Below are 22,346 nucleotides of genomic sequence, written 5' to 3'. Positions count from 1 at the left end.
TTTTCGCCAATTGCGGTGATAATGTTTTTGCGGTTACATCCTTCCTGGCTTTGATCAGGATAGGGATGACTTCATCCGGAATGCCTTTTTTCCTTCAGGATCCGGCGTTCAACCGCCATGCCGTCAAACGCAGCCGCGGTAAGTCTTGGAACAGACAGGGTCCTTGCTGGAGCAGGTCCCTTCTTAGAGGTAGAGGCCACGGATCCTCCGTGAGCATCTCTTGAAGTTCCGGTTACCAAGTCCTTCTTGGCCAATCCGGAACCACGAATATAGTGCTTACTCCTCTCCATCTTATCAATCTCAGTACCTTGGGTATGAGAGGCAGAGGAGGGAACACATACCCTGACTGGTACACCCACGGTGTTACCAGAGCGTCTACAGCTTATTGCCTGAGGGTCCCTGGACCTGGCGCAATACCTGTCGAGTTTTTAATCATGTGGAAGACTTCTGGGTGAAGTCCCCACTCTCCCGGGTGGAGGTCGTGCTGAGGAAGTCTGCTTCCCAGTTGTCCACTCCCGGAATGAATACTGCTGACAGTGCTATCACATGATTTTCCGCCCAGCGAAGAATCCTTGCAGCTTCTGCCATTGCCCTCCTGCTTCTTGTGCCACCCTGTCTGTTTACGTGGGTGACTGCCGTGATGTTGTCCGACTGGATCAACACCGGCTGACCTTGAAGCAGAGGTCTTGCTAAGCTTAGAGCATTGTAAATGGCCCTTAGCTTCAGGATATTTATGTGAAGTGATGTCTCCAGGCTTGACCATAAGCCCTGGATATTCCTTCCCTGTGTGACTGCTCCCCAGCCTCGCAGGCTGGCATCCGTGGTCACCAGGACCCAGTCCTGAATGCCTAATCTGCGGCCCTCTAGAAGATGAGCACTCTGCAACCACCACAGGAGGGACACCCTTGTCATTGGTGACAGGGTTATCCGCTGATGCATCTGAAGATGCGATCCGGACCATTTGTCCAGCAGGTCCCACTGGAAAGTTCTTGCGTGGAATCTGCCGAATGGGATTGCTTCGTAGGAAGCCACCATTTTACCCAGAACCCTTGTGCATTGATGCACTGAGACTTGGCTCGGTTTTAGGAGGTTCCTGACTAGCTCGGATAACTCCCTGGCTTTCTCCTCCGGGAGAAACACCTTTTTCTGGACTGTGTCCAGGATCATCCCTAGGAACAGAAGACACGTCGTCGGAACCAGGTGCGATTTTGGAATATTGAGAATCCAATCGTGCTGCCGCAACACTACCTGAGATAGTGCTACACCGACCTCCAACTGTTCCCTGGATCTTACCCTTATCAGGGAATTGTCCAAGGAAGGGATAACTAAAATTCACTTCCTTCGAAGGAATATCATCATTTCGGCCATTACCTTGGTAAAGACCCGGGGTGCCGTGTACCATCCATACGGCAGCGTCTGAACTGATAGTGACAGTTCTGTACCATAAACCTGAGGTACCCTTGGTGAGAAGGGTAAATTTTGACATGAAGGTAAGCATCCTTGATGTCCCGAGACATCATGTAGTCCCCTTCTTCCAGGTTCGCAATCACTGCTCTGAGTGACTCAATCTTGAATTTGAACCTCTGTACGTAAGTGTTCAAAGATTTTAGATTTAGAATCGGTCTCACCGAGCCGTCCGGCTTCGGTACCACAACAGGGTGGAATAATACCCCGTTCCCTGTTGCAGGAGGGGTATCTTGATTATCACCTGCTGGGAATACAGCTTGTGAATGGCTTCCAAAACTGTCTCCCTGTCAGAAGAGACATCGGTAAAGCCGACTTTAGGAAACGGCGAGGGGGAGACGTCTCGAATTCTAATTTGTACCCCTGAGATATCACCTGAAGGATCCAGGGGTCTACTTGCGAGTGAGCCCACTGCACGCTGAAATTCATTGAGACGGGCCCCCCACCGTGCCTGATTCTGCTTGTAAAGCCCCAGCGTATACTGAGGGCTTGGCAGAGGCGGGAGAGGGTTTCTGTTCCTGGGAACTGGCTGATTTCTGCAGCCTTTTTCCTCTCCCTCTGTCACGGGGCAGAAATAAGGGACCTTTTGCCCGCTTGTCCACGAAAAGACTGCGCCTGATAATACGGCGTCTTCTCATGTCGAGAGGCGACCTGGGGTACAAACGTGGAATTCCCAGCTGTTGCCGTGGCCACCAGGTCTGAAAGACCGACCCCAAATAACTCCTCCCTTAATAAAGCAATACTTCCAAATGCCGTTTGGAATACGCATCACCTGACCACTGACGTGTCCATAACCCTCTACTGGTAGAAATGGACAACGCGCTTAGACTTGATGCCAGTCGGCAAATATTCCGCTGTGCATCACGCATATATAAAAATGCATCTTTTAAATGCTCTATAGGCAAAAATATACTGTCCCTATCTAGGGTATCAATATTTTCAGTCAGGGAATCCGACCACGCCAACCCAGCACTGCACATCCAGGCTGAGGCGATTGCTGGTCGCAGTATAACACCAGTATGTGTGTAAATACCTTTTAGGATACCCTCCTGCTTTCTATCAGCAGGATCCTTAAGGGCGGCCATCTCAGGCGAAGGTAGAGCCCTTACAAGCGTGTGAGCGCTTTATCCCCCCCTAGGGGGTGTTTCCCAACGCACCCTAACCTCTGGCGGGAAAGGATATAATGCCAATAACATTTTAGAAATTATCCGTTGTTATCGGGGGAAACCCACGCATCATCACACACCTCATTTAATTTCTCAGATTCAGGAAAACTACAGGTAGTTTTTCCTCACCGAACATAATACCCCTTTTTTGGTGGTACTCGTATTATCAGAAATGTGTAAAACATTTTTCATTGCCTCAATCATGTAACGTGTGGCCCTACTGGAAGTCACATTCGTCTCTTCACCGTCGACACTGGAGTCAGTATCCGTGTCGGCGTCTATATCTGCCATCTGAGGTAACGGGCGCTTTAGAGCCCCTGACGGCCTATGAGACGTCTGGACAGGCACAAGCTGAGTAGCCGGCTGTCTCATGACAACCACTGTCTTTTATACAGAGCTGACACTGTCACGTAATTCCTTCCAACAGTTCATCCACTCAGGTGTCGACCCCCTAGGGGGTGACATCACTATTACAGGCAATCTGCTCCGTCTCCACATCATTTTTCTCCTCATACATGTCGACACAAAAGTACCGACATACAGCACACACACAGGGAATGCTCTGATAGAGGACAGGACCCCACTAGCCCTTTGGGGAGACAGAGGGAGAGTTTGCCAGCACACACCAGAGCGCTATATATATACAGGGATAACCTTATATAAGTGTTTTTCCCCTTATAGCTGCTGTATAGTTAATACTGCGCCTAATTAGTGCCCCCCTCTCTTTTTTTAACCCTTTCTGTAGTGTAGTGACTGCAGGGGAGAGACAGGGAGCTTCCCTCCAACGGAGCTGTGAGGGAAAATGGCGCCAGTGTGCTGAGGAGATAGGCTCCGCCCCTTTTTCGCGGACTTTTCTCCTGCTTTTTTATGGATTCTGGCAGGGGTTAAATGCATCCATATAGCCCAGGAGCTATATGTGATGCATTTTTTTGCCATCCAAGGTGTTTTTATTGCGTCTCAGGGCGCCCCCCCCCCAGCGCCCTGCACCCTCAGTGACCGAAGTGTGAAGTGTGCTGAGAGCAATGGCGCACAGCTGCAGTGCTGTGCGCTACCTTGTTGAAGACAGGACGTCTTCTGCCGCCGATTTTCCGGACCTCTTCTGCCTTCTGGCTCTGTAAGGGGGCCGGCGGCGCGGCTCTGGGACCCATCCAAGCTGGGCCTGTGATCGTCCCTCTGGAGCTAATGTCCAGTAGCCTAAGAAGCCCAATCCACTCTGCACGCAGGTGAGTTCGCTTCTTCTCCCCTTAGTCCCTCGATGCAGTGAGCCTGTTGCCAGCAGGTCTCACTGAAAATAAAAAACCTAAACTAAAACTTTCACTAAGAAGCTCAGGAGAGCCCCTAGTGTGCACCCTTCTCGTTCGGGCACAGAGATCTAACTGAGGCTTGGAGGAGGGTCATAGGGGGAGGAGCCAGTGCACACCAGATAGTCCTAAAGCTTTCTTTAGATGTGCCCAGTCTCCTGCGGAGCCGCTATTCCCCATGGTCCTTACGGAGTCCCCAGCATCCACTTAGGACGTTAGAGAAAAATGTTTTACACATTTCTGATAATACGAGTACCACCAAAAAGGGGTATTATGTTCGGTGAGGAAAAACTACCTGTAGTTTTCCTGAATCTGAGAAATTAAATGAGGTGTGTGATGATGCGTGGTTTCCCCCGATAACAACTGATAATTTCTAAAATGTTATTGGCATTATATCCTTTCCCGCCAGAGGTTAGGGTGCGTTGGGAAACACCCCCTAGGGTGGATAAAGCGCTCACACGCTTGTAAGGGCTCTACCCTCTCCTGAGATGGCCGCCCTTAAGGATCCTGCTGATAGAAAGCAGGAGGGTATCCTAAAATGTATTTACACACATACTGGTGTTATACTGCGACCAGCAATCGCCTCAGCCTGGATGTGCAGTGCTGGGTTGGCGTGGTCGGATTCCCTGACTGAAAATATTGATACCCTAGATAGGGACAGTATATTTTTGCCTATAGAGCATTTAAAAGATGCATTTCTATATATGCGTGATGCACAGCGGAATATTTGCCGACTGGCAACAAGTCTAAGTGCGTTGTCCATTTCTACCAGTAGAGGGTTATGGACACGTCAGTGGTCAGGTGATGCGTATTCCAAACGGCATTTGGAAGTATTGCCTTAATAAGGGGAGGAGTTATTTGGGGTCGGTCTTTCAGACCTGGTGGCCACGGCAACAGCTGGGAAATCCACGTTTGTACCCCAGGTCGCCTCTCAACATGAGAAGACGCCGTATTATCAGGCGCAGTCTTTTCGTGGACAAGCGGGCAAAATGTTCCTCATTTCTGCCCCGTGACAGAGGGAGAGGAAAAAGGCTGCAGAAATCAGCCAGTTCCCAGGAACAGAAACCCTCTCCCGCCTCTGCCAAGCCCTCAGTATGACGCTGGGGCTTTACAAGCAGAATCAGGCACGGTGGGGGGCCCGTCTCAATGAATTTCAGCGCGCAGTGGGCTCACTCGCAAGTAGACCCCTGGATCCTTCAGGTGATATCTCAGGGGTACAAATTAGAATTCGAGACGTCTCCCCCTCGCCGTTTTCCTAAAGTCGGCTTTACCGATGTCTCCTTCTGACAGGGAGACAGTTTTGGAAGCCATTCACAAGCTGTATTCCCAGCAGGTGATAATCAAGGTACCCCTCCTGCAACAGGGAACGGGGTATTATTCCACACTGTTGTGGTACCGAAGCCGGACGGCTCGGTGAGACCGATTCTAAATCTAAAATCTTTGAACACTTACATACGGAGGTTCAAATTCAAGATTGAGTCACTCAGAGCAGTGATTGCGAACCTGGAAGAAGGGGACTACATGATGTCTCGGGACATCAAGGATGCTTACCTTCATGTCAAAATTTACCCTTCTCACCAAGGGTACCTCAGGTTTATGGTACAGAACTGTCACTATCCGTTCAGACGCTGCCGTATGGATGGTCCACGGCACCCCGGGTCTTTACCAAGGTAATGGCCGAAATGATGATATTCCTTCGAAGGAAGGGAATTTTAGTTATCCCTTACTTGGACGATTCCCTGATAAGGGTAAGATCCAGGGAACAGTTGGAGGTCGGTGTAGCACTATCTCAGGTAGTGTTGCGGCAGCACGATTGGATTCTCAATATTCCAAAATCGCAGCTGGTTCCGACGACTTGTCTTCTGTTCCTAGGGATGATCCTGGACACAGTCCAGAAAAAGGTGTTTCTCCCGGAGGGGAAAGACAGGGAGTTATCCGAGCTAGTCAGGAACCTCCTAAAACCGAGCCAAGTCTCAGTGCATCAATGCACAAGGGTTCTGGGTAAAATGGTGGCTTCCTACAAAGCAATCCCATTCGGCAGATTCCACGCAAGAACTTTCCAGTGGGACCTGCTGGACAAATGGTCCGGGTCGCATCTTCAGATGCATCAGCGGATAACCCTGTCACCAAGGACAAGGGTGTCCCTCCTGTGGTGGTTGCAGAGTGCTCATCTTCTAGAGGGCCGCAGATTCGGCATTCAGGACTGGGTCCTGGTGACCACGGATGCCAGCCTGCGAGGCTGGGGAGCAGTCACACAGGGAAGGAATATCCAGGGCTTATGGTCAAGCCTGGAGACATCACTTCACATAAATATCCTGAAGCTAAGGGCCATTTACAATGCTCTAAGCTTAGCAAGACCTCTGCTTCAAGGTCAGCCGGTGTTGATCCAGTCGGACAACATCACGGCAGTCACCCACGTAAACAGACAGGGTGGCACAAGAAGCATGAGGGCAATGGCAGAAGCTGCAAGGATTCTTCGCTGGGCGGAAAATCATGTGATAGCACTGTCAGCAGTATTCATTCCGGGAGTGGACAACTGGGAAGCAGACTTCCTCAGCACGACCTCCACCCGGGAGAGTGGGGACTTCACCCAGAAGTCTTCCACATGATTATAAACCGTTGGGAAAAACTCGACCGGTATTGCGCCAGGTCAAGGGACCCTCAGGCAATAGCTGTAGACGCTCTGGTAACACCGTGGGTGTACCAGTCAGTGTATGTGTTCCCTCCTCTGCCTCTCATACCCAAGGTACTGAGATTGATAAGATGGAGAGGAGTAAGCACTATATTCGTGGCTCCGGATTGGCCAAGAAGGACTTGGTAACCGGAACTTCAAGAGATGCTCACGGAGGATCCTTGGCCTCTACCTCTAAGAAGGGACCTGCTCCAACAAGGACCCTGTCTGTTCCAAGACTTACCGCGGCTGCGTTTGACGGCATGGCGGTTGAACGCCGGATCCTGAAGGAAAAAAGGCATTCCGGATGAAGTCATCCCTATCCTGATCAAAGCCAGGAAGGATGTAACCACAAAACATTATCACCGCATTTGGCGAAAATATGTTGTGTGGTGCGAGGCCAGTAAGGCCCGACGGAGGAAATTCAACTGGGTCGATTCCTACATTTCCTGCAAACAGGAGTGTCTATGGGCCTGAAATTGGGGTCCATTAAGGTTCAAATTTCGGCCCTGTCAATTTTCTTCCAAAAAGAACTAGCTTCAGTCCCTGAAGTTCAGACGTTTGTAAAAGGGGTACTGCATATACAGCCTCCTTTTGTGCCTCCAGTGGCACTTTGGGATCTCAATGTAGTTTTTTGGGTTCCAAAAGTCACATTGGTTTGAACCACTTAAATCTGTGGAGTTAAAATATCTCACATGGAAAGTGGTCATGCTGTTGGCCCTGGCCTGGGCCAGGCGAGTGTTAGAATTGGCGGCTTTATCCTGTAAAAGCCCTTATCTGATTTTTCATTCGGACAGGGCGGAATTGAGGACTCGTCCTCAGTTTCTCCCTAAGGTGGTTTCAGCGTTTCACCTGAACCAACCTATTGTGGTGCCTGCGGCTACTAGGGACTTGGAGGACTCCAAGTTGCTAGACGTTGTCAGGGCCCTGAAAATATATGTTTCCAGGACGGCTGGAGTCAGAAAATCTGACTCGCTGTTTATCCTGTATGCACCCAACAAGCTGGGTGCTCCTGCTTCTAAGCAGACTATTGCTCGTTGGATTTGTAGTACAATTCAGCTTGCACATTCTGTGGCAGGCCTGCCACAGCCAAAAATCTGTAAATGCCCACTCCACAAGGAAGGTGGGCTCATCTTGGGCGGCTGCCCGAGGGGTCTCGGCTTTACAACTTTGCCGAGCAGCTACTTGGTCAGGAGCAAATATGTTTGTAAAATTCTACAAAATTGATACCCTGGCTGAGGAGGACCTGGAGTTCTCTCAATTGGTGCTGCAGAGTCATCCGCACTCTCCCGCCCGTTTGGGAGCTTTGGTATAATCCCCATGGTCCTTACGGAGTCCCCAGCATCCACTTAGGACGTTAGAGAAAATAAGAATTTACTTACCGATAATTCTATTTCTCGTAGTCCGTAGTGGATGCTGGGCGCCCATCCCAAGTGCGGATTGTCTGCAATACTGGTACATAGTTATTGTTACCAAAAAATCGGGTTATTGCTGTAGTGAGCCATCTTTTCTAGAGGCTCCTCTGTTATCATGCTGTTAACTGGGTTCAGATCACAAGTTGTACAGTGTGATTGGTGTGGCTGGTATGAGTCTTACCCGGGATTCAAAATCCTTCCTTATTGTGTACGCTCGTCCGGGCACAGTATCCTAACTGAGGCTTGGAGGAGGGTCATAGGGGGAGGAGCCAGTGCACACCAGATAGTCCTAAAGCTTTCTTTAGATGTGCCCAGTCTCCTGCGGAGCCGCTATTCCCCATGGTCCTTACGGAGTCCCCAGCATCCACTACAGACTACGAGAAATAGAATTATCGGTAAGTAAATTCTTATTTTCTCTAACGTCCTAAGTGGATGCTGGGGACTCCGTAAGGACCATGGGGAATAGCGGCTCCGCAGGAGACTGGGCACATCTAAAGAAAGCTTTAGGACTATCTGGTGTGCACTGGCTCCTCCCCCTATGACCCTCCTCCAAGCCTCAGTTAGATCTCTGTGCCCGAACGAGAAGGGTGCACACTAGGGGCTCTCCTGAGCTTCTTAGTGAAAGTTTTAGATTAGGTTTTTTATTTTCAGTGAGACCTGCTGGCAACAGGCTCACTGCATCGAGGGACTAAGGGGAGAAGAAGCGAACTCACCTGCGTGCAGAGTGGATTGGGCTTCTTAGGCTACTGGACATTAGCTCCAGAGGGACGATCACAGGCCCAGCTTGGATGGGTCCCAGAGCCGCGCCGCCGGCCCCCTTACAGAGCCAGAAGGCAGAAGAGGTCCGGAAAATCGGCGGCAGAAGACGTCCTGTCTTCAACAAGGTAGCGCACAGCACTGCAGCTGTGCGCCATTGCTCTCAGCACACTTCACACTCCGGTCACTGAGGGTGCAGGGCGCTGGGGGGGGGGGGGGCACCCTGAGACGCAATAAAAACACCTTGGATGGCAAAAAATGCATCACATATAGCTCCTGGGCTATATGGATGCATTTAACCCCTGCCAGAATCCATAAAAAAGCAGGGGAAAAGTCCTCCTCAGCACACTGGCGCCATTTTCCCTCACAGCTCCGTTGGAGGGAAGCTCCCTGGCTCTCCCCTGCAGTCACTACACTACAGAAAGGGTTAAAAAAGAGAGGGGGGCACTAATTAGGCGCAGTATTAACTATACAGCAGCTATAAGGGGAAAAACACTTATATAAGGTTATCCCTGTATATATATAGCGCTCTGGTGTGTGCTGGCAAACTCTCCCTCTGTCTCCCCAAAGGGCTAGTGGGGTCCTGTCCTCTATCAGAGCATTCCCTGTGTGTGTGCTGTATGTCGGTACTTTTGTGTCGACATGTATGAGGAGAAAAATGATGTGGAGACGGAGCAGATTGCCTGTAATAGTGATGTCACCCCCTAGGGGGTCGACACCCGAGTGGATGAACTGTTGGAAGGAATTACGTGACAGTGTCAGCTCTGTATAAAAGACAGTGGTTGACATGAGACAGCCGGCTACTCAGCTTGTGCCTGTCCAGACGTCTCATAGGCCGTCAGGGGCTCTAAAGCGCCTGTTACCTCAGATGGCAGATATAGACGCCGACACGGATACTGACTCCAGTGACGACGGTGAAGAGACGAATGTGACTTCCAGTAGGGCCACACGTTACATGATTGAGGCAATGAAAAATGTTTTACACATTTCTGATAATACGAGTACCACCAAAAAAGGGGTATTATGTTCGGTGAGGAAAAACTACCTGTAGTTTTCCTGAATCTGAGAAATTAAATGAGGTGTGTGATGATGCGTGGGTTTCCCCCGATAACAACTGATAATTTCTAAAATGTTATTGGCATTATATCCTTTCCCGCCAGAGGTTAGGGTGCGTTGGTAAACACCCCCTAGGATGGATAAAGCGCTCACACGCTTGTAAGGGCTCTACCTTCGCCTGAGATGGCCGCCCTTAAGGATCCTGCTGATAGAAAGCAGGAGGGTATCCTAAAAGGTATTTACACACATACTGGTGTTATACTGCGACCAGCAATCGCCTCAGCCTGGATGTGCAGTGCTGGGTTGGCGTGGTCGGATTCCCTGACTGAAAATATTGATACCCTAGATAGGGACAGTATATTTTTGCCTATAGAGCATTTAAAAGATGCATTTCTATATATGCGTGATGCACAGCGGAATACTTGCCGACTGGCATCAAGTCTAAGCGCGTTGTCCATTTCTACCAGTAGAGGGTTATGGACACGTCAGTGGTCAGGTGATGCGTATTCCAAACGGCATTTGGAAGTATTGCTTTATTAAGGGAGGAGTTATTTGGGGTCGGTCTTTCAGACCTGGTGGCCACGGCAACAGCTGGGAATTCCACGTTTGTACCCCAGGTCGCCTCTCAACATGAGAAGACGCCGTATTATCAGGCGCAGTCTTTTCGTGGACAAGCGGGCAAAAGGTTCCTCATTTCTGCCCCGTGACAGAGGGAGAGGAAAAAGGCGGCAGAAATCAGCCAGTTCCCAGGAACAGAAACCCTCTCCCGCCTCTGCCAAGCCCTCAGTATACGCTGGGGCTTTACAAGCAGAATCAGGCACGGTGGGGGGCCCGTCTCAATGAATTTCAGCGCGCAGTGGGCTCACTCGCAAGTAGACCCCTGGATCCTTCAGGTGATATCTCAGGGGTACAAATTAGAATTCGAGACGTCTCCCCCTCGCCGTTTCCTAAAGTCGGCTTTACCGATGTCTCCTTCTGACAGGGAGACAGTTTTGGAATCACAAGCTGTATTCCCAGCAGGTGATAATCAAGATACCCCTCCTGCAACAGGGAACGGGGTATTATTCCACACTGTTGTGGTACCGAAGCCGGACGGCTCGGTGACACCGATTCTAAATCTAAAATCTTTGAACACTTACATACAGAGGTTCAAATTCAAGATTGAGTCACTCAGAGCAGTGATTGCGAACCTGGAAGAAGGGGACTACATGATGTCTCGGGACATCAAGGATGCTTACCTTCATGTCAAAATTTACCCTTCTCACCAAGGGTACCTCAGGTTTATGGTACAGAACTGTCACTATCAGTTCAGACGCTGCCGTATGGATGGTCCACGGCACCCCGGGTCTTTACCAAGGTAATGGCCGAAATGATGATATTCCTTCGAAGGAAGTGAATTTTAGTTATCCCTTACTTGGACAATTCCCTGATAAGGGTAAGATCCAGGGAACAGTTGGAGGTCGGTATAGCACTATCTCAGGTAGTGTTGCGGCAGCACGATTGGATTCTCAATATTCCAAAATCGCACCTGGTTCCGACGACGTGTCTTCTGTTCCTAGGGATGATCCTGGACACAGTCCAGAAAAAGGTGTTTCTCCCGGAGGAGAAAGCCAGGGAGTTATCCGAGCTAGTCAGGAACCTCCTAAAACCGAGCCAAGTCTCAGTGCATCAATGCACAAGGGTTCTGGGTAAAATGGTGGCTTCCTACGAAGCAATCCCATTCGACAGATTCCACGCACCAGTGGGACCTGCTGGACAAATGGTCCGGGTCGCATCTTCAGATGCATCAGCGGATAACCCTGTCACCAAGGACAAGGGTGTCCCTCCTGTGGTGGTTGCAGAGTGCTCATCTTCTAGAGGGCCGCAGATTAGGCATTCAGGACTGGGTCCTGGTGACCACGGATGCCAGCCTGCGAGGCTGGGGAGCAGTCACACAGGGAAGGAATATCCAGGGCTTATGGTCAAGCCTGGAGACATCACTTCACATAAATATCCTGAAGCTAAGGGACATTTACAATGCTCTAAGCTTAGCAAGACCTCTGCTTCAGGGTCAGCCGGTGTTGATCCAGTCGGACAACATCACGGCAGTCACCCACGTAAACAGACAGGGTGGCACAAGAAGCATGAGGGCAATGGCAGAAGCTGCAAGGATTCTTCGCTGGGTGGAAAATCATGTGATAGCACTGTCAGCAGTATTCATTCCGGGAGTGGACAACTGGGAAGCAGACTTCCTCAGCACGACCTCCACCCGGGAGAGTGGGGACTTCACCCAGAAGTCTTCCACATGTTTATAAAACTCGACAGGTATTGCGCCAGGTCCAGGGACCCTCAGGCAATAAGCTGTAGACGCTCTGGTAACACCGTGGGTGTACCAGTCAGGGTATGTGTTCCCTCCTCTGCCTCTCATACCCAAGGTACTGAGATTGATAAGATGGAGAGGAGTAAGCTCTATATTCGTGGTTCCGGATTGGCCAAGAAGAACTTGGTAACCGGAACTTCAAGAGATGCTCACGGAAGATCCGTGGCCTCTACCTCTAAGAAGGGACCTGCTCCAGCAAGGACCCTGTCTGTTCCAAGACTTACCGCGGCTGCGTTTGACGGCATGGCGGTTGAACGCCGGATCCTGAAGGAAAAAAGGCATTCCGGGTGAAGTCATCCCTATCCTGATCAAAGCCAGGAAGGATGTAACCGCAAAAACATTATCACCGCAATTGGCGAAAATATGTTGCATGGTGCGAGGCCAGTAAGGCCCGACGGAGGAAATTCAACTGGGTCGATTCCTACATTTCCTGCAAACAGGAGTGTCTATGGGCCTGAAATTGGGGTCCATTAAGGTTCAAATTTCGGCCCTGTCAATTTTCTTCCAAAAAAGAACTAGCTTCAGTCCCTGAAGTTCAGACGTTTGTAAAAGGGGGTACTGCATATACAGCCTCCTTTTGTGCCTCCAGTGGCACTTTGGGTTCTCAATGTAGTTTTGGGTTCCAAAAGTCACATTGGTTTGAACCACTTAAATCTGTGGAGTTAAAATATCTCACATGAAAAGTGGTCATGCTGTTGGCCCTGGCCTGGGCCAGGCGCGTGTCAGAATTGGCGGCTTTATCCTGAAAAAGCCCTTATCTGATTTTCCATTCGGACAGGGCGGAATTGAGGACTCGTCCTCAGTTTCTCCCCAAGGTGGTTTCAGCGTTTCACCTGAACCAACCTATTGGTGGTGCCTGCGGCTACTAGGGACTTGGAGGCCTCCAAGTTGCTGAACGTTGTCAGTGCCCTGAAAATATATGTTTCCAGGACGGCTGGAGTCAGGAAATCTGACTCGCTGTTTATCCTGTATGCACCCAACAAGCTGGGTGCTCCTGCTTCTAAGCAGACTATTGCTCGTTGGATTTGTAGTACAATTCAGCTTGCACATTCTGTGGCAGGCCTGCCACAGCCAAAAATCTGTAAATGCCCACTCCACAAGGAAGGTGGGCTCATCTTGGGCGGCTGCCCGAGGGGTCTCTGCTTTACAACTTTGCCGAGCAGCTACTTGGTCAAGAGCAAATACGTTTGTAAAATTCTACAAAATTGATATCCTGGCTGAGGAGGACCTGGAGTTCTCTCATTCGGTGCTGCAGAGTCATCCGCACTCTCCCGCCCGTTTGGGAGCTTTGGTATAATCCCCATGGTCCTTACGGAGTCCCCAGCATCCACTTAGGACGTTAGAGAAAATAAGAATTTACTTACCGATAATTCTATTTCTCATAGTCCGTAGTGGATGCTGGGCGCCCATCCCAAGTGCGGATTGTCTGCAATACTTGTACATAGTTATTGTTACAAAAATCGGGTTATTATTGTTGTGAGCCATCTTTCAGAGGCTCCTCTGTTATCATGCTGTTAACTGGGTTCAGATCACAGGTTATACGGTGTGATTGGTGTGGCTGGTATGAGTCTTACCCGGGATTCAAAATCCTTCCTTATTGTGTACGCTCGTCCGGGCACAGTATCCTAACTGAGGCTTGGAGGAGGGTCATAGGGGGAGGAGCCAGTGCACACCAGATAGTCCTAAAGCTTTCTTTAGATGTGCCCAGTCTCCTGCGGAGCCGCTATTCCCCATGGTCCTTACGGAGTCCCCAGCATCCACTACGGACTATGAGAAATAGAATTATCGGTAAGTAAATTCTTATTTTCAAACTGTAGTAAGTGACTTGCTGATTGAGACTGCGACGGAGCCCTCCGGCTTCGGTACCCCAAACAGAGGGGAATAAGTAACCCTGACTCTGTTGGTGTACCAGGCCTGGAAATAAAAACAGCTGAAACCAGCAGAGACTGAATGGCAACCTGCCAAAACGTCTAATTTCGTCCGACAGAGGCAGTCTTGTCTTTTAACCTTTAAATAGCGGATACATCCATGAGTGGATGTCTGGAAACCCGGCAAATGTAACGTGTAAAGGCGCGCTTCCACAATTGGAAATTCGAGATGGCCTAAGAGGCCGTCAAGCCACTGGCTTGTTGACTTTAGCGCCCTGGCGTTACAAGTTGTGACTGTTTTTGTACCACAGCCTTGAAAAGAGTGAAGTCTAAAGACTTTAAACGCCGGACCAAAGTATTTCCGTTTTGATACCGGAGGAGGCAATGGCTAGACTTTGCCTACCCCCCCCCCCCCCCCCCCGCCTTGGCCTGAATATCAAATTTAGTACCAAACAACTTCTGGCCTTGTCGTGCTGAAACTAGCGACGATAAAAAGCGAGAATCGAGGTAACAGGCGTCAGCGGAAGCTTTACAGAGATACTCTGCAGCTTCTTATTAACGATAAGTCTAATGTGATCGTCATTGTTTCCATACATAGAGCGCCTAGTGACCCAAATGTATCTTGGGTCTTTATAATGTTTGACACAGATGAATTCACCAATGGCGGATTCTCCCATTTAGATGTGGAAACGGGTAAATAGACTTAAATCTTAGTCAGATATTCTAAATAAGAAACTCATTGAAGATCTGTCGTTTATTAAATTCGACGGATTAGATGTTAGAGTCTCCTTAGTCTCTGTGTATGGCAGGAATGTTCTGGAATTACAAACTGGAAGAAACAGGAAACATAATTAAAATGGCCCCCATGCCATGCTTACACTGAAAATCACAGGACAGGTTACAATACCTGCTGCAGTGTTAATATAGGCTCAATAGCCTATTATACAGTGATAATCACTGTCTAGTAAACAGTAATAAACACATGCAGGTTACAATACATGCCTTCAGTGTTAATATAGGCTCAATAGCCTATTATACCCTGCATAATCACAGGCAGGTCACAATCCAGTTAATATAAACACTGCCTGCAGTTAATTTTGTATTAACATTCCTATAGATATGGCAGCCTGCTATTTCCCCTTGCAGCCGCGCTGTAATCAGCCAGGTCCCCCCCCCCCCCCCCCCCTCTCTGTACTCCCTGTAGTGCTGTGTTAGCGGTGAGCCGGGAAGCTCATTGCAGGGAGGCGAGAGACATTCAAAGTAGCGGAGGGCGGCTGGCCGGGGCGCGTAGCTGTCGCTAGCCGAGCTGCGGCGGGTCTCCCCCTCTGGGCGCTGCACTTTCCATACAGCGCTGACGGAGCGCCTGGCGGGAGGACGGAGCGCCTGGGCCGGGAGGACGGAGCGGCAGACGGAGCGCTGGACGGAACGGCTGGGCTAAGTGGCAGTGAGCGGTAGTGAGCGGGCGCATCAACGGACCCCACACAGCGGGGCGGCAGCCTGCGCTGACCGGCCCGTTTCCCCAGCATACCTTTTGTAGGAGGTCTGCGACGGGCTTCTAAGCTCAGAGCTCTCCGGTCATAGCTGCGACGGGGCTTCTATCTGTAAGCTCCGTCCAGCTGTTTGATCACTTCTTCATGGCTGTGACGGGGCTTCTTTCTGTAAGCTCCGTCCAGCTCTTTGATCACTTCTTCATGGCTGCGACGGGGCTTCTTTCTGTAAGCTCCGTCCAGCTGTTGCAGGAGCCAGTGGGCCTGTGGCTGTGAGGGTGCTCTTTGTGAGGACCGACACGCCATGCGCTGCCCGTGCAGCGGCACTATCCCGGACCCATGTTTTTCCAGAAACTGGGAAGGGATGTGCTATAGTAAAAAGTAAAAATGAAAAATTAATAAAATCTTCCACCAAGTGTGGGAAGTCCCCACAAGCCTTGTTATTGCTGTGAGCACGGAAAAAACACTGAGGTCGTACACTGAGGTACTCTGGGATATGGAGGGGTGGAGAGTTCTAAATTTAAATATTCAGTGCCTTTGTTTCTGCTAAGCCGTCCATATCCCAAGAGTACTCCAGTGACCCCTAGTGGATGAAAAAGAAATCAAGATATGTCACAGGAACAGACTATCATTAAGGAGCAAAAAGTGCAAAACATCCAACTGTGTGTACAGATGTGTCCTCAATATGTTACAGAGAGGGATGGGACCTGCCAAGTCACTCACATCCGCCTAGCGTTAATGAGCCGACAGGTCCCATGCAACTCCTTTAGCGTCAGGAGTCTTTTTTGTTTTTTGTTTTTTTTACCAAAAATGCGTCTTTTCTGCACAGTTATGCGAATAAGACACACAAGCAGCATTTTCCTAGAAAACAATGTAGCACAGAATTTTGTATGCAGATACAGCCTGGGTCGCACACAGAATATAGGCATGCGGCATATAATTTTAATCATCATAAACTGCTTGTGCATCTTTTTCACATCACTTTGCGAATTAGACGCATTTAAATGGAAAAATTTGCTTGAAAAGACAATCAGCGCTACCAATTCACGCTATGGCATGGCATAACTAGAAGGGCTGTTTAAGACATCAGAAGGCTAGAGGTGTGGACACATCTGTATGCACATATACAGTCTTAAAGCTGGGAACACACCTCAACGATCTGGCAAATTTACAACAGGCCAATACGATGTAACAATAGCTTGAACCCGTGTACACACAGCACAATCCGCCGTACGACAGCGCATATATCGTTACATCATAAATGTAAGCAATCTGCATTGTACGTTGCAAAGTCCCATCTGCAGTGCAGCACATCAAATGGGAAGATGCAAGCACACAATTCATCAAATTATGAATTGGGTGTAAACACTAATCCATCGCGGATTGCAAAATTGGTCAATATATTGTATAGCATATACCAGCTTTAGGGTGTGTACACACGGCAAGATATTTTCTTTCAATTTTGACTAGTCAAAATCGCAAGAAAAGTTAGTGCAGATCGCAAGGTGAAAGTCACCTTGCGATCCCGATTCGCGGTCCCGCCAGGTCGGTATCGCAAGAAAAGATAGACTGTGCAGGTAAGTCAATCCTTGCTAGATCGGTGTACTATCTAGTTAATCTCGCATGTCAAAGACATCTCACATAAGCCAAAATCTCACATAAGCCAAAATCGTAAGCACACACAGTCCATATCTCAAGAAAAGTTAGTCAAAATTGGTGGTGCTGGGCTCCAGGGAGTTCAAAGGGAAATCGCAAGTGAAAGTCGAACATAGCCAGAATCTCACCGTGTGTACACACCCTTAGACTTAGATAATGCTACAAATCACAACTCCTTGTATAATACTTACAGCTATTGTCCACTCTCCAAGCAGAATGGCGACGAGGAAAAGAATGTTCTAGGCAAACAAATCTTCACCGAGCCTACAAGTAAGAGAAATTAGAAAGTCAGAAATAGCACTGCCTCCCAGGCAACTATTCCCTCCAACAGAATTATTTTCCCCAGCTATACCCACAAAGCTGCTACCACACTGGTTGTCTTTCAGATCCTCCGCAATCCACTTCTCTCACAGTGGATCAGTATATGGCAAAAGTTAAAACTACAGATGGTAAATCAGTTGTACCTACATCCTTCATTTCCAGCAGAAATGGCTTACATACATTTACACTGCAAACATATAACTGAAATGTTTTCACTAAATTAAGTATCAATGGATGTTTCATGCCATTTGCATCACATAATCAGTACTCAAGTTACAACTGCTGGTAGTAGTCAGAAGATCTGGGTGTGAAATAACAGCTTGCTGGAGGGGAGAGAGCATAAATTACAGGCAAGGGATGGAAGCAGCAATTTGTTACAGGGCAAATGGGTTACTGGGTAAAGAGATTACCAAGCAGGGGAGGATAGGGGCAAATTAATTGCAAAGCACATGATAATACAACAAATTAAAGGGGTGGGACCAAGGGGTATCTGGACTCTAGGTCGACACCAATTGGTTGACAGTGGATAAGTCGACACTAGAAATAGGTCGACACTGCCATTAGGTCAACATGAAAAAGGGTAGAGTTTCTCACTTTTTGGGGGGGGGGGGGGGGGGGGGCTGGGACACTGTTTCATACTTTACATTCTACGTAGTCTATGACTGGGAACGGTAACCTGTGCCGAGCGCAGCGCACTAATTGGGGTTCCCCGTCACTTGACCGAGAAAACTACACCAAAAAAAAATACAACATTAAAAAACAACAACTCGTGTCGACCTTTTTTCGTCTACCTAATGGCAGTGTAGACCTATTTTTAGTGACGACCTATCCACTGTCGACCAATGGGTGTTGACCTAATGGGTGTCGACCTAGAGTCCCATACCGGCAACAGAAATCTTGGTGCCCTATACACTCATTTGTGGGGCCCTCTATCCTCAGATGTAGGTACAAGCTGGATGATACACTTAAAAAATAAGCATCCTATCACCATCTCCCAGAATACGCCTCTGCTCTGGCCTCCTGATAACAGAATGTGTGCCTCAGGTGTATGCGGGCCCATCCCATCACTGGTTGGCCCCCTCACCTCCTGGTACTGTTATCTGCATATGAGAAGGTTTACTGCTTTGTCCCATTTAAGCTTACGAAGGATATCCGGTCAGGACAGAAAACCCACACAGAGATACTATTATACAATAAAACAAATAATTTGTACTATAGATTAAAAATGTCCTATGTAAATATATATTGTATACATAGACATACATAATTTACATATGTTATAATGCCCTGCTGCAGCCACAGTGCTCCCCAAGCAGAGTACCATCACACCCGTCGCCGCACAGACCCGCCCCCTCCAAACCTAAACAGAGTACACCGGACATGATCGAGTGCTCCAGGATCCCTGACAAGTCTCCAGCTGCCATGTGCATCTGCGCAGACACCCTGTCCGGCAGGCTCTCAGACTCATAGTCGTCCCCCCATTGCTGGGAAGAGAAGGCACCCCCACTCTAGCCTCCATTGGGATACCAGAACTTCATAGTTCCATGGGGCTGCCAAGAACAGGAACTCCGAGCAGCGCACAGCCCTTCCCTGGTGCAGCTAGCAGGCAGAGCACTGCGGCTTGTGCAACCAGGACGCCACGCACTGACCAACGTGAATCGCTACTCAAACTGGATCCCTGAGATTCCAGAGGATCCGGGGCCCCTCGGAATCTTGGGGCCTGTTACAAGTGTCTCTTTTGTCCCCCCTGTCGCCAGGTCTGGGTAGGACAGGTAAGTGACTAAAACTCAGGGAGAGGAAAGGGTGAGAGTGAATTGATGAATTACAAGAACGAGAAGCATGAAATAATATGGTAGGGTGTTTGGAAATTAATAACAGAAGGGGGGTTGAAAGTAACTATAAGGGAGAGGTATGGGTGCTGAAGTGAAGTATAAGAAAGGATGGGGATGATAGCAGTCGATACAATAGGAGCAATCCTCAGATATGCAGCTGATGAAGCCGTGGATAGAGCCAAAGAGAAACATGTTAGGCGCCTTTTACTTCCTTCTGCTTGCTATGAAGAGCGCACCTATTCTATCACCAGCTGCTTAATGCACTATCACCACTCTCCAGCTTCAGTAGGCCTAAACAACCATGCAAAGGATCATCTTGCCAATTGGGACTCCTTCTCATCACTGGTAATACTTGTACCATTCATAGGAAGGAGTTTCCTGTATGCGGTGTACTATCAGTACCAACCCATTAAGAGTATTTTAATGGATACATAAATGTTTTTTCTTCAAATTTCTATTTTTTATATTGTGCTTTTTAATCATTTCTTACCAGAATAAACTGCTAATAAGAATTTACTTACCGATAATTCTATTTCTCATAGTCCGTAGTGGATGCTGGGGACTCCGAAAGGACCATGGGGATTAGCGGCTCCGCAGGAGACTGGGCACAAAAGTAAAAAGCTTTAGGACTACCTGGTGTGCACTGGCTCCTCCCCCTATGACCCTCCTCCAAGCCTCAGTTAGGATACTGTGCCCGGACGAGCGTACACAATAAGGAAGGATTTTGAATCCCGGGTAAGACTCATACCAGCCACACCAATCACACCGTACAACTTGTGATTTGAACCCAGTTAACAGCATGATAACAGAGGAGCCTCTGAAAAGATGGCTCACAACAATAATAACCCGATTTTTGTAACAATAACTATGTACAAGTATTGCAGACAATCCGCACTTGGGATGGGCGCCCAGCATCCACTACGGACTATGAGAAATAGAATTATCGGTAAGTAAATTCTTATTTTCTCTAACGTCCTAGTGGATGCTGGGGACTCCGAAAGGACCATGGGGATTATACCAAAGCTCCCAAACGGGCGGGAGAGTGCGGATGACTCTGCAGCACCGAATGAGAGAACTCCAGGTCCTCCTCAGCCAGGGTATCAAATTTGTAGAATTTTGCAAACGTATTTGCCCCTGACCAAGTAGCTGCTCGGCAAAGTTGTAAAGCCGAGACCCCCTCGGGCAGCCGCCCAAGATGAGCCCACTTTCCGTGTGGAATGGGCTTTTACAGATTTTGGCTGTGGCAGGCCTGCCACAGAATGTGTAAGCTGAATTGTACTACAAATCCAACGAGCAATCGTCTGCTTAGAAGCAGGGGCACCCAGCTTGTTGGGTGCATACAGGATAAACAGCGAGTCAGATTTTCTGACTCCAGCCGTCCTGGAAACATATATTTTCAGGGCCCTGACTACGTCCAGCAACTTGGAATCCTCCAAGTCCCTAGTAGCCGCAGGCACCACAATAGGCTGGTTTAAGTGAAATGCTGAAACCACCTTAGGGAGAAATTGACGACGAGTCCTCAATTCTGCCCTGTCCGTATGAAAAATCAGGTAAGGGCTTTTATAGGATAAAGCCGCCAATTCTGATACACGCCTTGCTGGAGCCAGGGCTAACAGCATTACCACTTTCCATGTGAGATATTTTAAGTCCACAGTGGTGAGTGGTTCAAACCAATGTGATTTTAGGAATCCCAAAACTACATTGAGATCCCAAGGTGCCACTGGAGGCACAAAAGGAGGCTGTATATGCAGTACCCCCTTGACAAACGTCTGAACTTCAGGAACTGAAGCTAGTTCTTTTTGGAAGAATATTGACAGGGCCGAAATTTGAACCTTAATGGACCCTAATTTGAGGCCCATAGACAGTCCTGTTTGCAGGAAATGCAGGAATCGACCCAGTTGAAATTCCTCTGTAGGGGCCTTCCTGGCCTCACACCACGCAACATATTTACGCCAAATACGGTGATAATGTTGCACAGTTACATCCTTCCTGGCTTTGATCAGGGTAGGGATAACTTCATCCGGAATGCCTTTTTCCTTCAGGATCCGGCGTTCAACCGCCATGCCGTCAAACGCAGCTGCGGTAAGTCTTGGAACAGACATGGTCCCTGCTGGAGCAGGTCCTTTCTTAGAGGTAGAGGCCACGGGTCTTCCGTGAGCATCTCTTGAATTTCCGGGTACCAAGTCCTTCTTGGCCAATCCGGAGCCACGAGTATAGTCTTTACACCTCTCCTTCTTATGATTCTCAGTACCTTGGGTATGAGAGGCAGAGGAGGGAACACATATACTGACTGGTACACCCACAGTGTTACCAGAGCGTCCACAGCTATTGCCTGAGGGTCCCTTGACCTGGCTGCATATCTGTCCAGTTTTTTGTTGAGGCGGGACGCCATCATGTCCACCTTTGGTTTTTCCCAACGGTTCACAATCATGTGGAAGACTTCTGGGTGAAGTCCCCACTCCCCCGGGTGAAGATCGTGTCTGCTGAGGAAGTCTGCTTCCCAGTTGTCCACTCCCGGAATGAACACTGCTGACAGTGCTATCACATGATTTTCCGCCCAGCGAAGAATCCTTGCAACTTCCGTCATTGCCCTCCTGCTTCTTGTGCCGCCCTGTCTGTTTACGTGGGCGACTGCCGTGATGTTGTCCGACTGGATCAACACCGGCTGACCCTGAAGCAGAGGCCTTGCCTGACTTAGGGCATTGTAAATGGCCCTTAGTTCCAGGATATTTATGTGAAGTGACGTTTCCATGCTTGACCACAAGCCCTGGAAATTTCTTCCCTGTGTGACTGCTCCCCAGCCTCTCAGGCTGGCATCCGTGGTCACCAGGACCCAATCCTGAATGCCGAATCTGCGGCCCTCTAGGAGATGAGCACTCTGTAACCACCACAGGAGAGACACCCTTGTCCTTGGAGACAGGGTTATCCGCTGATGCATTTGAAGATGCGATCCGGACCATTTGTCCAGCAGATCCCACTGAAAAGTTCTTGCGT

At 49.0% G+C, this 22,346-nt stretch overlaps 1 protein-coding gene across 1 annotated transcript in view; it reads right to left on the bottom strand.

Moving 5' to 3' along the window:
• The window catches only part of ZNF639 (zinc finger protein 639), a 70,380-nt gene that overhangs the window by 9,276 nt on the left and 38,758 nt on the right, over window positions 1-22,346 (bottom strand). The window contains exon 2 of the mRNA XM_063916303.1: window positions 17,391-17,463. The gene's annotated coding sequence lies outside the window, so the exon portion shown is untranslated. The remainder of the gene's footprint in view (window positions 1-17,390; window positions 17,464-22,346) is intronic.

Source organism: Pseudophryne corroboree, chromosome 4, assembly GCF_028390025.1.
Source record: "Pseudophryne corroboree isolate aPseCor3 chromosome 4, aPseCor3.hap2, whole genome shotgun sequence".
NCBI classification, from domain to species: domain Eukaryota; kingdom Metazoa; phylum Chordata; class Amphibia; order Anura; family Myobatrachidae; genus Pseudophryne; species Pseudophryne corroboree.
This window is presented reverse-complemented; position numbering and strand designations above follow the sequence as displayed.